Genomic DNA, 20,942 nt, shown 5'->3' on the forward strand with positions numbered 1-20,942 from the left:
TTCAAAGGGAAAACAGAACAGACAGAGATGTGAAGAATTGCAGTCTCTTACGTGAAAAAGTTCTTTCTAACTGCATTCCACTCCCAGCAGATCCTAATCTCTTGAACTATCTCCATTGCTAAGTTGTCTGTTTGATTTCATCTTCTCAAAGATGGAGGACACGGATGGACAGAAATGTGTAGCATCATGAGAGAACATCAGTTTTGGAGTTAGCCCTGCAATTCTTGGACGAGTAACTGAATGTGAGTCTCAGTTTCCTCACCTGTACAATGATGACAGGAATACTGAACTGATAAACCTACAGGACAGTTCTCTGGTGGCTTTAGAATGACCCAGTTCTCTCCCTGTTCTTCCTTATGTTTCTCAAGAGTAACTGTAGAGAGTTCTGGGAATGCAATAACCTGAGATAGGGAGGAACTGCCTGAAACAGCCCAGGCCTTATTTCTGTCCCTGTCTCTCCTAGGGAATGTATCATTTTGAGTTAGGGAGAAACTGCCCTGGATAGTCCAAGCTTTGTTCCTGTCTCCTGTGGAAGTGGGATATCCATCAAAGCTTTCCTCAGTGAGTCATGTTGCTCCTGAGGAGTAGAAGGCAAGGTGAGCTGTCCTATGGGGTCCCTCAGTTGTGGTGCAACTGGAGCATGTACAACCAAGACTTTATCTTCCCCAGACAGCTTCCTTGAGCCTCGGGGGTCTGGCTCACAACGGATCCTAGGCTTCTTTTGTCCCTGTTGCCTATCTGTAAATAATAAAACCACTTCTGAAAACTTGTGTGTGAGTGTGCTCTGTCTCACAGAACTCAGATAAGTTGGTAACCAGTATGCAGTGAACCTGCTGCAAAATACCTACCTCGGAGTGGAGAATAGAGGAGATGATGAATGTGTCTCTCACGTTGTACCTAGTTATTTAATGATAGCTTTTGACCTTTTGGAAAATAATTCTTCAGTTCCTGAAGTACCAAGTCCATTGTTACGTGAAAACTTTTTAGCCATATATTATGAGCATAAGTGGCAAGAAAGAGATAGAAGAAGAGAGGATAAACTTATGTTTCATCCAAACTTAAAAATTATTTTTCAGAATTCATGTTTTAAGAGCTCTATGGTGATCTTGAGGCTACAGTTAGAGACAAGGTTAGGTGGGAATGTCTGCCAATATCACTAGCCATCGGCTTTAGAAACTCTAAACACAGGGTATAGCAATACCCAATACTTAAATCAAAATAAAAATGCAGTAACCTGCAAAATAAATGGATGACATCTGATGGTATTTTTTCTTTATATTGACTACTTTGATGCTTTTTAAAGAGCAATATTAAATACCAAATTCTTTTGAAAAAATAATTCTTTTTGCTTTGCTGATGTGTAGGAATGTGTTTAGTCTTTCTCATTGGGGATTCAACCAAAAAAGGGTCCAAATCCTTTCCCCTGACTTTTCTTTCCCACACTCCACTCTAGATGCTATGCTTAAATGTCCATTATTTAAAATACTTTAGTGCTATTCTGGTTTCAGGCAAGATTGAAAAAAACTGTATCCTGCTTCTCTCACTGAACGCAAATATAAACATGACAGAATTCATGGAGCTGCTATCTGAGGACTCTGAAAAGTAGATGGTAGCAGGCAAATTGGAAAAGGAGTTCAGAATTCAAAGTACCTTCAAATCAGCAAGAAGTTTTTATTCCCCATTCTCCACTTATCATCTCCTGGGTTGAAATCAAAGCCAGCCAGGTGTGGACAGAAAAAGCTTTAGGCGGTATCCTCATGTTCTGGTCAGAGGAGCAAGAAAGAGCTGAGGGAGCGTGAAGAAAATCCCTCGTTTTCTTTTCTGTTATTCTCTTGTGTGTCAGTACCCAGAAAATCAAGTTGCAGCAGGACAGCCACAGAGGCTGGGTATGTGTGGAAATCTCTGAGAGAGGAGAATCCTTTCCCACCAGAGCACCTATGGTCCCCAGATCAGAGGCAGAATGCCTGCTGGTTTTTTCCTCTCTGTCCTCTCACCACCTGACCCCAGATCTGCAGCCATAACTGCAGGAAGTAAATGATAGGGTGGAGAAACTAACGCCTCATACTTTCGGCTATAAGAGGTAAAATGGGGATCCCAGTGAACCATAAAGTGTCGAGGAGATCCTGGTGAGGAGGGATCTCAAAAGAGGTATCCCATAAAGTGGCGTATACATTTCTGGGCTCATCTCTGCATGGATTAGACCCTACATAGAATGGCAAAGGCTTTAAGAGGAGAAATATGCGCTAGAACACTTCCAAGGACCCAGAAATGGAGGTCCTTGCCAAATAACAGTGCAAAGATTGAAAACTGACCTCATATTGAAACCACAGAACATAGAAAGCAACCCCTAGAATAAGAAAATAAAGATTTATAGCAAGTAATCCAACAAAAGATATAGAGATATAAAAGAGTACTGATTAGTAATAAAAAGGCGGGAAAATAGGAAAAAGTAAACAAAGGACATATGGGACAATTAGAAAACAAATAGCAAACTGGTTGGAATGCTGAGGTGTGAGGATTACTTGAGTCCAGGAATTCAAGACCAGCCTGGGCAACATAGGGAGATCTCCTCTCTACAAAAAATAAAAGTACCCTAGCATGGTGGTATGTGCCTGCAGTCCCAGCACTTGGAAAGTTGAGGTGTGAGAATCACTTGAGCCTGGGAGATAGGCTGCAATGAGCCATGATCAAGCCATTGAACTCCAGCCTAGTGACAGAGCAAGACTCTGTCTCAAAAATAAATAAATAAATAAAATAAAGCAAATTGACAAATCTGAATCTTATCATATTAGTAATTGCATTAACTGTAGATGAATTAAACTCCCAATAAAAATAATAAATCATTAGCTTAAAAAGCATGACACAATTTACTGCCTATAAGAAACTCACCTGAAATATAAGAATACAAATAGGTTAACAGTAGAAGGATGAAAAAGGATACACCATGCTAACACTAATCAAAAGAAAGCCAGAGTAGCTACATTAATGTCAAACAAAGTAGATGAGGAAACAACGAACATTTCTAGTGATAAAGAGGAATATTGCATAATGATAAAAAAGTTAATTCAACTGGAAGACAAAAATAAATAAATCATAGACATGCCTGCATCTAAAACAGAGTCTCAAAATACATGAGAAAAAAACTATTCGAATAGAAAGCAGAATAGACTGATTCACAATTATAATTCAACATTCCTCTCTCCATGATAGACAAAGCAAATAAGGAGAAAATCAGCAAGAGTTTACAAAAAATGGAACAATCAACCAACTGTATCTAATTGACATTTATAGAATACTTTATCCAACATTAAATATACATATTATTTTCCAGTGTCCATGATACATTCACCAAGATAGACCATAGCCAAGTCATGAAACAAGCCTGAACAATTTTTAAATAATTTATGTCATATATAGTCTGAATATGATGAGATTAAACTAAAAAATATTAATAGAAATATAGCTGATAAATCTCCAAACACTTGAGAATTAAACAGCACATTTATCAATAATTTATGGGTCAAAAAGGAAGTCTCAAGAGAAATAAGAAAATATTTTAAAATTAACAAAATTGAACACACAACATATCACATGTGAGACACAACTAAATGAGCACTTAAAGGGAAACTTATAGGACTGTATGCTTATAATAAAAAGGAGAAATATCACAAATCAGTGATTGAAGTTTTGCCTTGAGAAACCAGAAAAAAAAGCAAAAAACATTTGATGTGAGCAGATGAAAGAAAATCTTGAATTGAAAGAAAAGAATTAAATTCAGAAATATATATAAACAATACATAATGAGAAGAGGAGTTATTCCAGGAATATAAGGCTGATTGAATGTCTGAAATCAATTAATATAATACAACAAACTAACAGACAAAAAGAAAAAAAAAATGTCAACTGATGCAGAAAAATCATTTGACAAAATCTAACACCCATTCTTGATTAAAAACTTTCAGTAAACTAAGAGTATAAGGGAATCTTGACCTGATAAGAAGCATTCAGAAAAACTCACAGCTAATATTACACATTTGGTGAAACGCTGAACGTTTTTCCCCTAAAATCAGAAATAACAAAGAAAGCATGTGGATTCTCAATACTACTGTGATATGCAAAATAAAGGTCCCCCCAAGATGTTCATGGCCCTAATCCTCCCAAATTATGCTTATGTTAGGTTATATGACAGAGGAAAATTAAGGTAGCAGATGGAATTAATATTGCTAATGAGCTAATTATGAGATAGGAAGATTATCCTGTGTTATCCCAGCAGGTTCAATATAATCATGAGGCTTCTTTTAAGTGGGAATAGGAAGCAAATAAGTCAGTTAGAGAAAAATCTGAAGATGCTACATTGTTAACTTCAAAGATGAAAGGGGTCTATGAACCAAGGATTGTGAGCAGAAAACTGACTCACTCCTGCAGCCCCCAGAGAGGAAGACAGCCCTGCCAATATCTTGATTTTAGCTACATTAGACCCATTTCAAATGTCTGACCTCCAAAACTGTAAGATAATAGATAATGTTGTTTTAAGCCACTAAGATTGTGACAATTTGTTACAGCAGCAATAGGAAACCAATGTAACTGCTATCAACATAGTAGTTAAAGATCAAGCAGGCAAAATAAGGCAAGAAAAAAAGATATATACGCTTGAATGGAAAAAATTAAAATGTCCCTATTTTTAGATGAGGTAATGGTCTATGGAGAAAATCCTAAGAAAATCTTAAGGGAGGTCTATTAAGAAATTTCCAGAACCAATAAGTGAATTTAATAAGTTTTGAAAATATAAAGTCAACATAACATGTTATTTAGGAATGGATCAAAAATTAAGAAAAATTAAAGTCAACACTAGAATCAACTCTATAGTAACATTGAACAAGTACAAATCAAATTTGAAAAATATGTAACATTTACAATACCTTAAGGTGTTTTTGGAAATATTGAGGTATAAATCTAACAAAACATGGCAAGATTTATATGCAGATGACTTCAAAACATTGATAAAAGAAATCAAAGAAGACTGAAGAAAACAAAGAGACACACCCTATTTATGGAATAGAAGACTCCATAAACAGTAGGACTCAATGGAAGATTCAATATAGTTAAGATGTCAATTCTTTCCAAATTGATCCACAGATTTAATGCAATTTTGCATTAATTTTGGAAAGTCAAAATATCAGCAAGAGTTTTGTTTTTTACATAGAGAAACTTATTTTAAATCTTACATGGAAAGGCAAAGGGAAAGCCAGTTTTGAAAGAATGTATTTGGAGTACTCACACCATCTGATTTCAAGACTTTGTATAAAGCTTCAGTAGTCAAGGTAGCGTGGAACTGGCTAAAGTATAGCACATAAATCATTCAAGCAGAACAAATGATCTAGAAATAGACTCACACTTTTTGTCAAAGTTCCACAGCCAATTCAATGGAGAAAAAATACTCTTTTCAACAGTGATGGAAGAAATGTATATTCATGTCTTAGTCAGTTCCGTCTGCTGACACCATTCTACAGACTGGGTGTTTTCAACAGAAGACATTTGTTTCTCTCAGTTCTGGAGGCTGGGAAGTCCAACATCAAAGTGCTAGAAGATTTGATTCTTAGAGAGAGCCCTCTTCTTGGCTTGCAGAAGGCTGCCTTCTTGCTATGTCTTCATATGGTGAGAAGGGGGAGCAAGCTCTGGTCTCTCTTCCTCTTTTTATAAGAACACTCAGCCAGACATGGTGGTTCACACCTGTAATCCCAGCACTTTGGGAGGCTGAGGCAGGCAGATCACCTGAGGTCAGGAATTCAAGACAAGCCTGACCAACATGATGAAACCCAATCTCTACTAAAAATACAAAAAGTAGATGGGTGTGGTGGTGCACGCCTGTAATCCCAGCTACTAGGAAGGCTGAGACATGAGAATCACTTGAATCCAGGAGGTGGAGGTTGCAGTGAGCAGAAATCGCTCCACCACACTCCAGCCTAGGTGACAGAGGGAGACCCCATCTCAAACAAAACACTACTCTCATCATGGGGGCCCCATGCTCATTGTCTCACCTAAACCTAATCACCTCTCCAAGGCCCCACCTTCAAATACCATCACATTGAGGGATCAAATATTCAGTCTATAACAATCCATATCACCCTCAAAAAAAGAACCTTGTTACCTAAAAACTAAAAAAGAATTAACATAAAATATATCACAGATTTAAATGTAAAACCTAAAAATAAAAATCTTCTAATATGAAACACAAGATAAAAATTTTTATGACCTGGGAATAGGCTTGTATCTAGAATATATTTTTTATACTCTCAAAGCTCAATAATAAGAAATCAACAACTCGAGCTGTTAAAAAAAAAAAAAAAAGGGTAAAAGACTTGAAAAAGTACTTTATCAAAGAAGGTATTATGATGGCAAATAAGTAGATGAAAAGATGTTGAACATCCTTAGCCATTAGGAAAATACAGATTAAAACTATTTTGAATACCACTACAGATCTATTAGAATGACCAAATTTTTAAAAATCTCACAATAACATGTGCTGGGGAGGATGAAGAGCACTTCAAACTTTGCATATTGCTGGTTATTAACTGAGTGTTTTTATTCCCCAATCCAAATTCATATGATGAAGCCCTAATGCCAATATGGTTGTATTTGAAGATGATTGAGGTCTCCAAGGAAGAAATTAAGGTTGAATGAGATCATAAGGGTGTTGCCTAATCCAATGGGACTATTATCTCTTAAGAAGACACACCAGGGAGCTACTTGTGAGGATACACTTAGAAGGTAGCTGTCTGCAAGCCAGGAAGAGAGCCTTCATCAGAAACCAAATTGGCCAGAACCTTAAACTTGGACTCCCAGACTTCAGAACTGTGAGAAAATAAACTTGTATTATTTAAGACACAGTCTGTGGTATCCTATGTTATGGGAGCCTGAGCTAATACATGGTTGTGATATAAAATGGTGCAGCCACTTCAGGAAACAGTTTTGGCTGTATCTTACAAAGTAAAATGTACTCTTACCACGTGACCCAATGATTCGACTCTTAGGTGTTTACCTCCTAGAGAAATGAAGAGTTATGCCATATAAAACATCTGTGTATGAATGATTATAAGAGCTCTATTCTGGTTCAAAGTTGGAAATAACCCAAATATCCTTCGAACAATGAACAGATGAACAAACTGATACATCTGTACAATGGAATAATACTCAGCAATAAAAAGGAATATGCCATGTATACACCCAGCATCACGGATGAATCAAAGACATTAAGCTCAATAAAAGAAGCCAGTTTCCATATGTTACATACTATTAATATATGATTCCACTTATATGTAAAAAGCATATAAATGCAGGAAAAGTCAAAAGCATAGTAATAGGAAACAGATCAGTACTTGCAGGGATTAGGGGAGGCTAAGACTACAAAGAGGCCATGTGGGGGTGACTGAACGGTTCTGTGTTCTGATTGTGGGGGTAGATATGGTAATCCATACATGTGATAAAACTCTACACCCCCAAATACATCAATAAATAAGGCAATTTAACTCTATGTTAACTATTGAAATAAATATAATTCCATTGCTAACAATTTGTGGTAGATATTACTGGTACTTAGTAATATCTTAATCTCTTCTCCTTTGGACATGAAGATATAACTTCTCCTGTTAGATAATTCTATGTGGCCCATGGGCTATGAGTGGAAGTGACATAATTTATTTACAGTAAGAACATAATAGAGGTAGGGAGAGAGCTCCAGATGTTCTTCTGCTACTTACACTGAGAAAGGTTGCATGCTCCAGATGATGCAATTTTAACATCATGGAGCCTCCATCAACCAGGGTACCTGAATGACTGTAGATCAGAGAAATCTCCCCTCCAACTTGCCAATCCATTATACATTTAAAATGAGAGTAGAAAGAACATTTGTTACATGTAAAGCCACTGAATTGCCCTGCTTAATATAGAAATTATTCATGCAAGTTGACTGCTTCTGTTACAAACTCCTAAAACATGTCACATGGGCTTGGCAGTCCTGTGTCAGCAGGAAAAAGAAAAAAGACATCAGAGGCTCCAGTGACAAAACATTAAATTAAAATGATGCCTATTGTATATAACTCATAAAACAGACAACATATCCAATGTGCTTGTGGCTCTAGAACAGTGATTCTCAAACAGGCAATCTTTGCTACATAGGGAACATTGGTAATGTCTGGAGATACTTTTGATTGTCACAATTGGTAGGGTGCTAGTAGATAGAGGTTTGGGATGCTGCTAAATTGTCTACAATGCACAAGATAACCCCTGACAAAAAGGAATGTTCCAGCCCAGAAGTCAATGTGGTCGAGAGACTCTGGTCTTAAAGAAGACATTAGAAAAAGACATTGCTATTGGCTATATTTGTTAAGATATTGCAAAATAAAGAGAAAACACTCAACAAAGGAGATTCACAGCTGAATTCTACCAGAGGTACAAAGAGGAGCTGGTGTTATTCTTTCTGAGAATATTCCAAACAAAAGAAAAAGATGAACTCCTCCCTTACTCATTTTATGAGCCCAGAGTTATCCTGATAGCAAAACATGGCAGAGACACAACAAAAAAAGAAAATTTCAGGCCAATATGCCTGAGGAACATCGATGTGAAAATTCTCAATAAAATACTGGCAAACTGAATCCAGCAGCACATCAAAAAGCTTATCCACCATGATCAAGTTGGTTTCATTCCTGGGATGCAAGGCTGGTTCAAGATACACAAATCAATAAACATAATCCATCACAGAAACAGAACCAATGATAAAAACCACATGATTATCTCAATAGATGCAGAAAAGGCCATCGGTAAAATTCAACACTCCTTCATGCTAAAAACTCTCAATAAACTAGGTATTAATGGAACATATCTCAAAATAATAAGAGCTATTTATGACAAACCCACAGCCAATATCATACTGAACTGGCAAAATCTGGAAGCATTCCCTTTGAAAACCAGCACAAGACAAGCATGCCCTCTCTCACCAATCCTATTCAACATAGTGTTGGAAGTTCTGGCCAGGGCAATCAGGCAAGAGAAAGAAATAAAGAGTACTCAAATAGGAAGAGAGGCAGTCAAATTGTCTCTGTTTGCAGATGACAGGATAGTATATTTAGAAAACTCTATCATCTCAGCCCAAACTCTCCTTAAGCTGATAAACAACTTCAGCAAAGTCTCAGGATACAAAATCAATGTGCAAAAACCACACGCATTCCTATATACCAATAATAGACAAACAGCCAAATCATGAGTGAACTCCCATTCACAATTGCTACAAAGAGAATAAAATACCTGGGTATACAACTTACAAGGGATGTGAATGACCTCTTCAAGGAGAACTACAAACCACTGCTCAAGCAAATCAGAGAGGACACAAACAAATGGAAAAAAATTCCATGCTCATGGATAGGAAGAATTAATATTGTGAAAATGGCCATACTGCCCAAACTAATTTGTAGATTCAATGCTATCCCTATCAAGCTGCCATTGACTTTCTTCACAGAATTGGAAAAAAACTACTTTAAATTTCATATGGAACCAAAAGAGAGCCCATATAGCCAAGACAATCCTAAGCAAAAAGAACAAAGCTGGAGGCATCACGCTACCCTACTTCAAACTATACTGCAAGGCTACAGTAACCCAAACAACATGGTTCTGGTACCAAAACAGATACATAGACCAATGGTACAGAACAGAGGCCTCAGAAATAATGCCACACATCTACAACCATCTGATCTTTGACAAACCTGACAAAAACAAGCAATGGGGAAAGGATTCTGTATTGAATAAATGGTGTTGGGAAAACTGGCTAGCCATATGCAGAAAACTGAAACTGGACCCTTCCTTACACCTTATACAAAAATTAACTCAAGATGGATTAAAAACTTAACCATAAGACCTAAAACCATAAAAACCTTAGAAGAAAACCTAGGGAATACCATTCAGGACATAGGCATGGGCAAGGACTTCATGACTAAAACACTAAAGGCAATGGCAACAAAAGCCAATATTGACAGACACAATCTAATTAAACTAAAGAGCTTCTGCACAGCAAAAGAAACTATCATCAGAGTGAATAGGCAACCTACAGAATGGGAGAAAATTTTTGCAAGTCTATCCATCTGACATAGGGCAATCAGGCAAGAGAATATCCAGAATCTACAGGGAACTTAAACAAATTTACAAGAAAAAAAAGGACCCCATTAAAAAGTGGGCAAAGGATATAAACAGACACTTGTCAAAAGAGGGCATTTATGCAGGCAATAAACATATGAGAAAAAAAAACTCATCATCACTGATCATTAGAGAAATGCAAATCAAAACCACAACGAGATACCTTCTCACATCAGTTACAATGGTGATCATTAAAAAGTCAGGAAACAATAGATGCTGGACAGGATGTGGATAAATAAGAATAGTTTTACACTGTTGGTAAGAGTGTAAATTAGTTCGACCATTGTGGAAGACAGTGTGGCCATTCCCAATGATCTAGAACCAGAAATACCATTTGACCCAGCAATACCATTACTGGGTATATACCCAAAGGATTATAAATAATTCTACTATAAAGACACATGCACATGTATGCTTATTGCAGCACTGTTCACAATAGCAAAGACTTGGAACCAACCCAAGTGACCATCAGTGATAGACTGGATAAAGAAAATGTGGCACATATACACCATGGAATACTATGCAACCATAAAAAAGGATGAGTTCATGTCATTTGCATGGACATGGATGAAGCTGGAAACCATCATTCTCAGCAAACTAACACAAGAACAGAAAACCAAACACTTCATGTTCTCACTCATAAGTGGGAGTTGAACAAAGAGTACCACATGGACACAGGGAGGGGAACATCACACACTGGGGCCTGTTGGGGAGAGGTGAGGGGCTAGGGGAAGGATAGCATTGGGAGAAATACCTAATGTAGATGACGGGTTGATGGGTACAGCAAACCACCATGGCACGTGTATACCTATGTAACCTGCATGTTCTGCACATGTATCCTAGAACTTAAATTATAATAATAATTTTTAAAAAGACTTTTAAAAATGACCAAAGAGAAAGATTCCAGCAATCAAGACTTTTCAATACTGGAAGGTCAATTGCTTTGAAAGCCCAAACAGAAAGAGACAAAGTTGAGAAAGATCCATTAAAACAAACCTCTTGATGCATAAACAAGCCACAGTTAAAAATAAAAAATAAAAATAAAAAAATCAGACCGTGGATATAGCCCCCAGTAAAACCTGACAGTGGGTAAAGAGGCTTTCAGAAAAGATAAGATTAAGGGCATAGATTTCCTCCAGAAGGGCACTATCTATTATTAAAAGAGAGAAAGCAAAAATATGTAACAAATCTGTGAAACAGTCTCAAAAGACCTGTGGTTGTAATTTCTGGAATTTGGAAATGACTAAAATAAAAATAGATTGTGTAATAAATCTTGTGAGATTTGTAGGGCCAGAGAAGTTAAGACTTAGACATCCCCACCAACAAAAAGATCCTATGACCTGTTGAATATTTAAAATAACCCTTAGGTTCTCAAAACTTCCTGGAGCAGGAAGTAGACAAAAAGTTCTATAGCCCCCAAGGTGTGCATATTACCCGATGCCAACTTCTAAAACTTCTGAAGTGGCCAGGAAGAACAAGAACAAATAAACTACCTATAATGCAAAGTTGGGGGTTATAAAGTTCGATAAATCAAGGAACTCTTCCCAGAGATTACAATCTGTGCCAAATCATGAAACATTCCCATTCCTGGATATACCCTAGACTAAGAATAAGTGTTTGCTATTCTGGTTAACAGAGATTTTGAGAATTTCTTTTAAATGAATTATTATTACAGCAAGAGCCGACATTTTCTCACCATCCCCTCCCCCCAGTGCCTGCCCAACAGGATTTCAGAGTTGTACAGTGCAGTGATTGCTATGTGTTCCTATTCTTTCTTCTCAGGGAGAAGTGTTTATTGTAGTTACTCTTTTCCCTGTTCTGCCACTGTATTTTGTGTGTATGTGTGTGTGAATACACATGCATGTGCACTCAGAAAAGGAGCAACTAACTTATATTTTTATTTCAAAGGCTCCATATCAAGAAAAATCACGTTCGTCCCTGATATATGGACTATTGTGAATCACCCAGAAATCTGAGGGATTGAGTTCAATGCTATGAATGAATGGGCCTCAGTCATTAGAGAAGTGACAGGAGTTCTCCTGAAGGAGGTCCTCAGGAGGAGATGAGTGTGATCCACATTTAATGGGAGGAATCAACTTAATAATTAGTGACCAGAAGACAGGATCTAGGAAACCCATGACTCAGGCTAAAGCACACAAGGACAGGTGTGAGCTATCCATGTATTCTTTTCTGCTGCCGTGATGACTATAGGGGCTGTGTGTTCCAGGTTGTGCAACTACAAGATGGTGGATCCTCTGATGGGCTGAATCCCTGGGTGACTGTATGGAGCAGAGACCTTCCCCATACTGGCCCCTGCCAACCTATCATAGACATTTAGCAAGAGTAATGTCCTGACTAATATACACTTCCACCTTCATTTTGGAGTAAGAATCTTTGGTAAACAGAATCATCTTGCTATTCACACCCTAATAATGTCATGAAAGAGTGGGGACTGATAAAAACTAGTAAGACACTGAAATGGAGAAAGATCCTGATTTCATCACCTGAGGGCCACACACACAAACATCCATTCACAAGTATGTCATAGTACCCTCGTAGCATAATACGAATTGTTTTGCATACCCACTGTGTAAAAATGTGGTGTATAGCCTTGCATAAACAGCTTCTTCCTGAAGCATTCCCACTGCAAGCCAATAACGTGAGATGTCTGACTATAAAGCTAAAGCTTGCAAATACTTTTTAATTCACAAAATAACAGGAAGAGAAAATTCATGGTGCATGCCACTATTCACCAGTTAAGTATATGCCCACATTTTAACTTTTAGGTGAAATCCAATGTTTACCAGTGAAGCTCTGCTAATAGAAGAGTTTAGTACTTCCACTCTTTCCCTTGTGACTTCTCAAGTCAGGAGGGTTGGCCATATGGGGAAACTGACAATCAGCCCCTTTTCCGGAAGATATTAGTTTCTACTTGGTTGGTGTGGAAAAAAAATTGTTCGTCTTTCTACTGCTGCATCTGGGGCTGTTTATTAGTTTCATTTTGATAGATGGAGAGAAGATGAACAAATCACAAGATTTATTTTTCAGGGCATATTTGATAGAATCAGAGACCTTTTACCCCTTCTATATACTGTCTAAAAAAGCGAAATCAATCCAACATAATATGATTTGGTTTCCTCAGACTTTGTTAAGGAAGCTAGGTTTGATAGATAAAACTGTATCCGACTATTTTTTTTTTCTTTTTTGAAACACAAGCCTAAGACGAATTCATAGATCAAAGCCTACATGAAATATAATGTATCTGGTTTTTCTTCATAAAAGATTTTCTGTTATGGTATAGATAATGTGTACAGTCAGTGTGAAATACATAAAATCTTGACAAGTTAACAAAGCAGCATCTTTGAAAAATTTATCCGGTTTCCAAAATGTACTCATGGAGAATAACTATCCCACTGGTAAAAATGGAAAAAACCAGTAACAAAGACATATTTGGAAAACATTTCTCCAAACTGCCTTTTTGCTGTCCTTGTGTTCCAAAATCAGAGAGTTGAGATTAAAGAACTCTGTCTCTACCTATCACCTAATAATATCTTTTCATTCGAAAACCTGATAAAATTGGTGGCTACATGAGTTGGGAATTGAGTGGATAGGGAACAGAGTGGGTGGTTAACTTTTGCCCTATCTCTTTATATCTTTAGAATTTTGAATTATGTAAATATATTATCTAAACAAAAATTAATATACAAAATGTTTTAAAATAAAGTAAAAGCCAACCAAAACTTATCTGATGTTATTCAGCAGGGCATTAAGAACTACACAGCATCAGGTATAAGCCTCTGACTTTTTAGTTCATTTCACACTTGCCATAGTCCTCCTGGCTGAGACCTTCTCTGGATGAGCAATTTCAGGAATGAAATTAGGTGAGAGTGTGAGGTTCATGGTCTGCAGAATATCACTGCTTTCCTTACCCTGCCATCTCTCCTTTCTCTCTCTTCTCTCCTCCCCCAATTCGTCTCTCTTCTCATCTCCATGTATTCTGTAACACTAATCATTCACTTATTGGATTCTTACTATGTATCTGACACCATTTTAAATGCTTTGTATTAAATAATTTAAACCTCATATAACAGTAACCCTAGGAAAAACTATTAAATATTACCATTCACAGATAAGGATACTAAGTTCAGGGAACTTAAGTCATTTGCCCAAGGTCACACAACTAGCAAATTACAAAACCAGAATTTAAAATAAGGTCCTCTGCTCAGAATGTGCATGCAAGCATTTGCAATGCTGCCTAGTGAAAGTTAATCTTATCAATGGGTTCTTTTATTCACAAAAAGTATATTCGGTGGATAAACTTCTCCAGGGAGAAGTAAGTAGGTATCTTTTCTTTTATTAGTATTTGTTCCATTGGACCCAAAAAAAATCTTCCAGGATAATTTCCTTTTTTGGATTACAAGATGAGAGAATGAAAATGTGAAAGGCAAGGCTAGTGCAAACAGAGGCAGGATAGATAGAAGTTAGGGTGGGCAGAAGAGTTTGGAGAATGAGTCCTATTCAATTACGTGGATGTGCTGTCTCACTGGGGAGAAGTTTAGAAGGGTAGATGTCAATAAGAAAAATCAACGACTTGACTGCCTCAAAACTGGGCTGCCTTAAAGGACAGTGAGTTCCCTTTCATGGAGGAAGATGAGAAGATGCTGGATTGGTTGACAGGAATGTTGTAAAGGAAACTTATGGCATAAATGTTGGAAAAAACTAATTGCACTTTGGGATTTAGAAATAATTCTACATCTCTTGTAAAATATTTTGTCTCTTTAGAATCTTCTCAATCTGTTTTCTCCTTATAATTGGTAGTCCTAATCTAGTCTGAGACTAATATCTCTACTAAACTGAGTGATTAATTAGGTACAGGAATCTTTAACATAAGCCCCATCTTTTGTAATTCTCGAAATATTGTAATACTATTCAGAGGTTGTCCATGCTCTACACATTTATTGATGTATTATAACTGGATTCAATTATCTTTGTGTTTCAAAGAGACATTACCATTCTAAAATAGCATTTATGGATTTAAAAGAATTAATAGCTCCCCATTATATATGGCCACCAAATACTTTAGTTGTGCAAATCAGATTTAAATCACAATTGTTGCATATAATCAGATGAAACATGAAAAAGAAACATTTAACTAATAGGTTCTAAAGGAGTATTTTAAACTGCATTAAGTTTTAAAAATGTATTAACTATAATTATAAAATTATACTATACATCCTTAATTACTTCAAAGGAATGACGATCTTAAAATTTACCAAGTAGCTGCAACTACCTATCAAATTAATATTTTTGCTGTAATTGAGGAAAACAAAAAGGAAAAGAATGTCTCCCCTTTTAATGAAAGATTCATACTTACAGTATGAATATAATATAAGCACATTGTTTGTAGACTTTTTTATCTTTGTTATATTTTGTTATTTTTATTTCTCAGCACCTAATATGTATTTGCTGTCATATAATCAAAATTATTTCAATTATATCTAAGAAATGCTATTATATAAATTACTGGAAAGTGGCCTAAATTACAGTGTACAATTAGGTCATTCAGTTTCCAAAATAATTCCTTTAAAGATCAAAGGATTTTTGATCCTATTTCCCTTATAGTAGGATTCCAGCTACTTTCCATTCATATCCAACTTTTCCAGGACTATCATATGAGACTAAAGATATTAGTAGTTTTGGTGCTTAGGTTGTCGTAATTACCTAATGGAGTTTCTTTCCTATTTCTATTTCTACACTGAATCTTTTGATTTTGTCAAAATTGACTCCATATTGTAATATCTTAATTTCAAACTTGCTGCCAAAGCTGAATCAGTTAGATGGACTACATTATCAGAATTCACTCCTGTGAAAGGAGAAAGTTATCTTTCCTTACCTCTTTCGTCACCAGTTATAACTTGATTCATATTCATTTGAACACTCTGAGAATGATGTCATCATTGTGTAAACCAGCTGCCCGTCAATGGAGGCTGGATTTGCTTTTCAGCTTCTTTTGGAGGGGATAGAAGACTAACAGGAGTGGAATAAACATGACTTGAATACTAAAAATAGAGTTTGTGCAGAGATATTACCAACAAAGTGCTCTTTTAATGCAAGATCATTACAAAAATTCTTCAAAAAACCCAAACTTTGACTATTTACTTTACATTAATCTACTGTAATATTTTACTTTTAAAAGGCTGTCTATATATGTATTGTTATGTGTTGATCCATCTTTTCATTAGGTAAAAAATTGTCAGGTTAACTTTTCAAAGCAATGTGAAAACTGTTGGAAAGCATATGTTTCAATTAAACATGACTCAGAGTAGAATTTTACAGCCGTGAGTACCGGGGCCATTAAGCATTTTATGCTTCTTTTGCTCATTATCCTATAATTCATTATCCTAGTTGTATGTGCAAATTACTGATACTGGTTAAAATATTTACTTCTTTATTCATTGCTAATTTAATTCTCTTCTAACTTTAATGTGGATACAGATATACATAATATATGGATTAAATATAGTAATCTCCCCTTATCTGTGGAGATTTTAAGACCTCCAGTAGATGCTTGAAATCACAGCTAATACTGAAACCTACATATACTGTTTTTAATCTATATGTACATATCTATGATTAACTTTAATTTATAAATTAGGTACAATAAGAGATTAGCAACAATAATAATAAAATAGAACAATCATCATAGTATACTGTAATAAAGGTTATACGACTGTAGTGTCTCTCTCTCTCTCTCTTTCTCTCTCTCGCTCTTCAGAAATATCTTATTGTGCTGTACTTACCTTTCTTCTTGTGATCTGTTGATATAATAACCAACATGACTGTTGCATAACTAAGGGATGGGTAGGACAAACAGTGTTGGGTAGTGGGTAGGACAGACAGTGTTGAGACGTGGGATAAAGGGATGATTTACATCCTGTATGTCTGCCCAGGACATAAATCATCCTTCCGTTCAGTGTATCCCACAAAGTAGGACAGCATAAGATTTTATCACACTACTCAGAAAGTGAGCAATTTAAAACTTACTAATTGTTTATTTCTGGAATTTCCACTTAATATTCTCGGAACTTGATTAACCTCACGTAGGCTGGGACCTGGGATAGCTGAAACAATGGAAAGTGAAACTGTGGACAAGGGGAGAATACTGCATTGTCAAAGATCAAAATTTCAACAAACTGAGTCTAAAAATCTAGTTAGCTTTTATTGGTGATTCATGAATAATCACCAATAAAATAATATTCATGAATAATAATTCATGAATTGGGCAGCATCTCATCTACAAACTAGGCAATCCATTGGGCACAGCAGAACAGTCAGTTTTTGCAAGGTAGCTTGAGCAGGAACAAGAAAACAGCATAGTGCAAAAAGCAAATTGGTTGATATCCAGTTACTTCAGGTTATTTTTCTTACAGAATTAAAGAAGAGGGAGTTTTCTTATTATGCCAGCTCCAGTTGACTGGCCACTTATGATTGGTTACGAATATTCTATTTTTTTGTAAAACTGGCACATTTCTATTTCTAGTTTGAGTAGGTGACACCTAACATGAGCAACTCTACTATGGTTTGTTCTGGTCTGTTGGGGTCTAATGCAGGAGCTCAGTCCATAACAATGGCCTCTTAAAAATGTTATTGAATTATCTATCTATCTATAATATGCTTCTAAGAAAAATTATTTGTATTATCTTTCAGCATTTATAATCTTACCCCCAAAAGGAAAATATTTGCTTTACAAAATATTTTCCCCTTTTTTTGTATTTTCCGCAGAAAAAATTGTATACCATAGGTATGCCAAAATGAGGAGCTTTTGGAGAAAAATCAATCCTCTGATCATGAAAACTTCTAACATCTACTTTAATGTTTTAATCTTATTTTTTGTTTATTGTAACAGTAGACTAGGGTTGTAATATAGTTTGGATATTTGTCCCATTCGATTTTTCTCCCCCATGCCCCCTATGTCAGAGGTAGGTCCTAGAGGGAGGGGTTTGGGTTACCAGGGCAGATCCCTCATGAATGTCATGGTACCCTCCCTGGGGTAATGAGTGAGTTCTCATTCTACTATGTCATTTGAGAACTGATTGTTTAAAAGAGCATGGCATCCCTCATGCCTCCTCCTCTTGTCCCCTCTCTCATCATGAGACATGCCAGCTCCCCTTCCACTTCTGCCATTATTGGAAGCTCCCTGAAGCCCTCACCAGAAGCAGATGCTGATGCCATGCTTCTTGTACAGCCTGCTGAACTGTGAGCCAAATAAGCCTCTTTTCTTATAAATTACACAGCCTCAGATATTGCTTTATAGCAATAAAAACAGACTAATACAGGTTGTTAAGAGTGTAAGTCTTGCACACAATGCAACTCACAACCCCATTTTAATCCCCAAAGAGCAAAAAACTCTCAGAGTCTCTAAGAGTCTCCATGACATGGAGTCAGAAGAGTCCTGGTTGACAGATATTTAAAGACTGTGAATTTAATCTTGAAAGACAGATTTATAGAAATATTGAGTTCACCTTGATTCTAGCTGAATCAAAATTGCATATGTTACTTGACATATTTCAAATAGGGTTGTAACTGAGCATCCACCTGCAGTGTAAAATGCCACCTCCAGCAACACTTAGGTAGAACCTTCACCTAAGCATAGGCTCCCCTCATTGCCTCTCACTTCTCACTTTTTGAATTCCTATTCTCTTCATAGGTACTCGTCTTTTATTCTGTAATTTCTTCATCATTTATTAATTTGTTCACATATTTATTCAACTAATAAACATTTTTTAAACACCTGCTTTGTGCTTAGCATGATACAGGACATGATCATGAGAATGAATAGCTGATGAAGGAAGGTGAAAGTCTTTAATAATCAAGAAGCTCAAAATGCTGAATTTATAGAATAAATAAAGAATAAAGCAGCACCACTCAAAATATGGACCACATATTGGTGCAATGCAAGATCAAAACAGAATTTGAAAGTAAGCTCCTAGAAACTTTTATAGCACTTTGACCTGCTCTGATATCCAAGTGTGTGTGACCAATGGACTCATCTTGTTAAACAGGATATTGATCAGTTTTGTGTGGTTGAATTCACATGGTTAGCTGCCTGTGATATGAGCTATGTACCAGTCATGCATGGTAAGACTGCATGTCAGTGATACTTCAATGATACTTCAGAAGAAAGTTTAAGAATCACTGGTTTACAAGCAATACAAAACTATCCTCAGGTTGCAAAATCTCTTTTACTATCAACTAATCCACGTTCCCTAATGACTTCCAACAATTGATCTGATGTTTGAGATGTAGAGAAACAGAATAGACTACATAAAAGGCAAGATACCAACCATTTTTGCCATTTTACCAACGATTAATTTCCAGTGAGATACCATAGCATTCTAGATCTACTATAATCCCACTTACTACAAAAAGTGACTACATAGTAATAACCAAGAATAAAAATCTACTTTGTATCCCAGTGTGTTTTAGATATATTCTGTGTCTATGAATGTGCTTATTTTGATGTTCCTTCATCAAACAAACCTTAATAAGGGAATATTTTCTCTTCCTCATAGTTTGAAGTCAAAAGTTTCATCTATAAATTGTTATTAGGGCATTCTTTGTTCAATAGTGACAGGAATTAACTATTAATAGTGGATATTTGTCAGTATTTTTTTTCTGAGGTATGGGGTTTATATATAGCTATGGTTTGGATGAGATTTGTCCCCATCAAAACTTATGTTAAATTTTGATCCCCTATGAGGCAGTGTTAGGACATGGGGCTTAGTGGGAAGTGTTTGAGTCATGAGGGAAAAATCCCAGATGAATAGATTAATGTCATCTCTCAGGAATGAGTCCTTACTCTTGTGGACTGGATTAGTTACCAAAAGAGCAAGTTGTTTCTTCTTGTCTTTTGTCTCTTTGCACACATCATGATTGAAACAGCACAAGACCCTCATCAGATGGGCTTCCTGGTCTTGAACTTTCCAGCCACGAGAATCATGAGCCAAATACACCTTTTTTCTTTATAAATTACCCTGCCATAGATATTTTGTTATAGCAACACTAAACAGACTGACATAAATACCTTTTGTCTATAAAGGTAAAAATTCTCAAAGTTATCACTTAGTCCTCCTGTTCTTTAACGATTTTGAGCACAAAAGCACACAAATGTAGAAAGTATATGTTGTTCAATACGCTTCCTATGTAAAATTCCTGAGATTAAATAGAAGTTATATTTTCTTTCAATCATCAAAACTGTTGCAGGCATACTATATACCAGTTGCTATAGAAGACATTTGGGGGAAATGTAGAAATGATGTTGTTCTTATTCCACGAAATTCAATGGTCTCATGTGGGAGACAGACACATATAAATAATGACAATCAAACATGATACTTACTGTGATGGAGGTGGACACAAAATGCTATCTACAAGCAGTCCTTGCTTTGCACAATAGTGTAGGGCCATGAAAATGACTGCATGCTGAAATTATGAAAGACAATCTTAATAATCAAAACAAAAACTACAATTATTGACAAAAACTACAAATATATGACCTTTACATTTTTTCTCAAAACATTAAAACTGTCTTACTCTTAGTTCTAAACAAATAAAAGAATGGAAAATAGCAAACTCAATATTTCTTTAGTCCACTGAAATTTTAAATATTAGAAACTTTGAGAATTAAAGTGTCTCATATTGTTGTTAAAAAAAAAATACTTAAGAGTAGTTTGAACACTGTTTTCCTTCTTCTCATTTCC

General features: G+C 36.1%; 1 long non-coding RNA gene across 3 annotated transcripts in view; it reads right to left on the reverse strand.

Moving 5' to 3' along the window:
• The window catches only part of LOC105481752 (uncharacterized), a 232,217-nt gene that overhangs the window by 11,778 nt on the left and 199,497 nt on the right, over positions 1–20,942 (reverse strand). For all 3 annotated transcript variants that reach the window (XR_987167.3, XR_987164.3, XR_011614735.1), the window contains exons 3-5: positions 20,582–20,664; positions 17,227–17,303; positions 16,076–16,209 (exon numbers count right to left, since the gene is read on the reverse strand). This is a non-coding gene — a long non-coding RNA (uncharacterized lncRNA). The remainder of the gene's footprint in view (positions 1–16,075; positions 16,210–17,226; positions 17,304–20,581; positions 20,665–20,942) is intronic.

The sequence above is a fragment of the Macaca nemestrina genome, chromosome 16, assembly GCF_043159975.1.
Source record: "Macaca nemestrina isolate mMacNem1 chromosome 16, mMacNem.hap1, whole genome shotgun sequence".
NCBI classification, from domain to species: domain Eukaryota; kingdom Metazoa; phylum Chordata; class Mammalia; order Primates; family Cercopithecidae; genus Macaca; species Macaca nemestrina.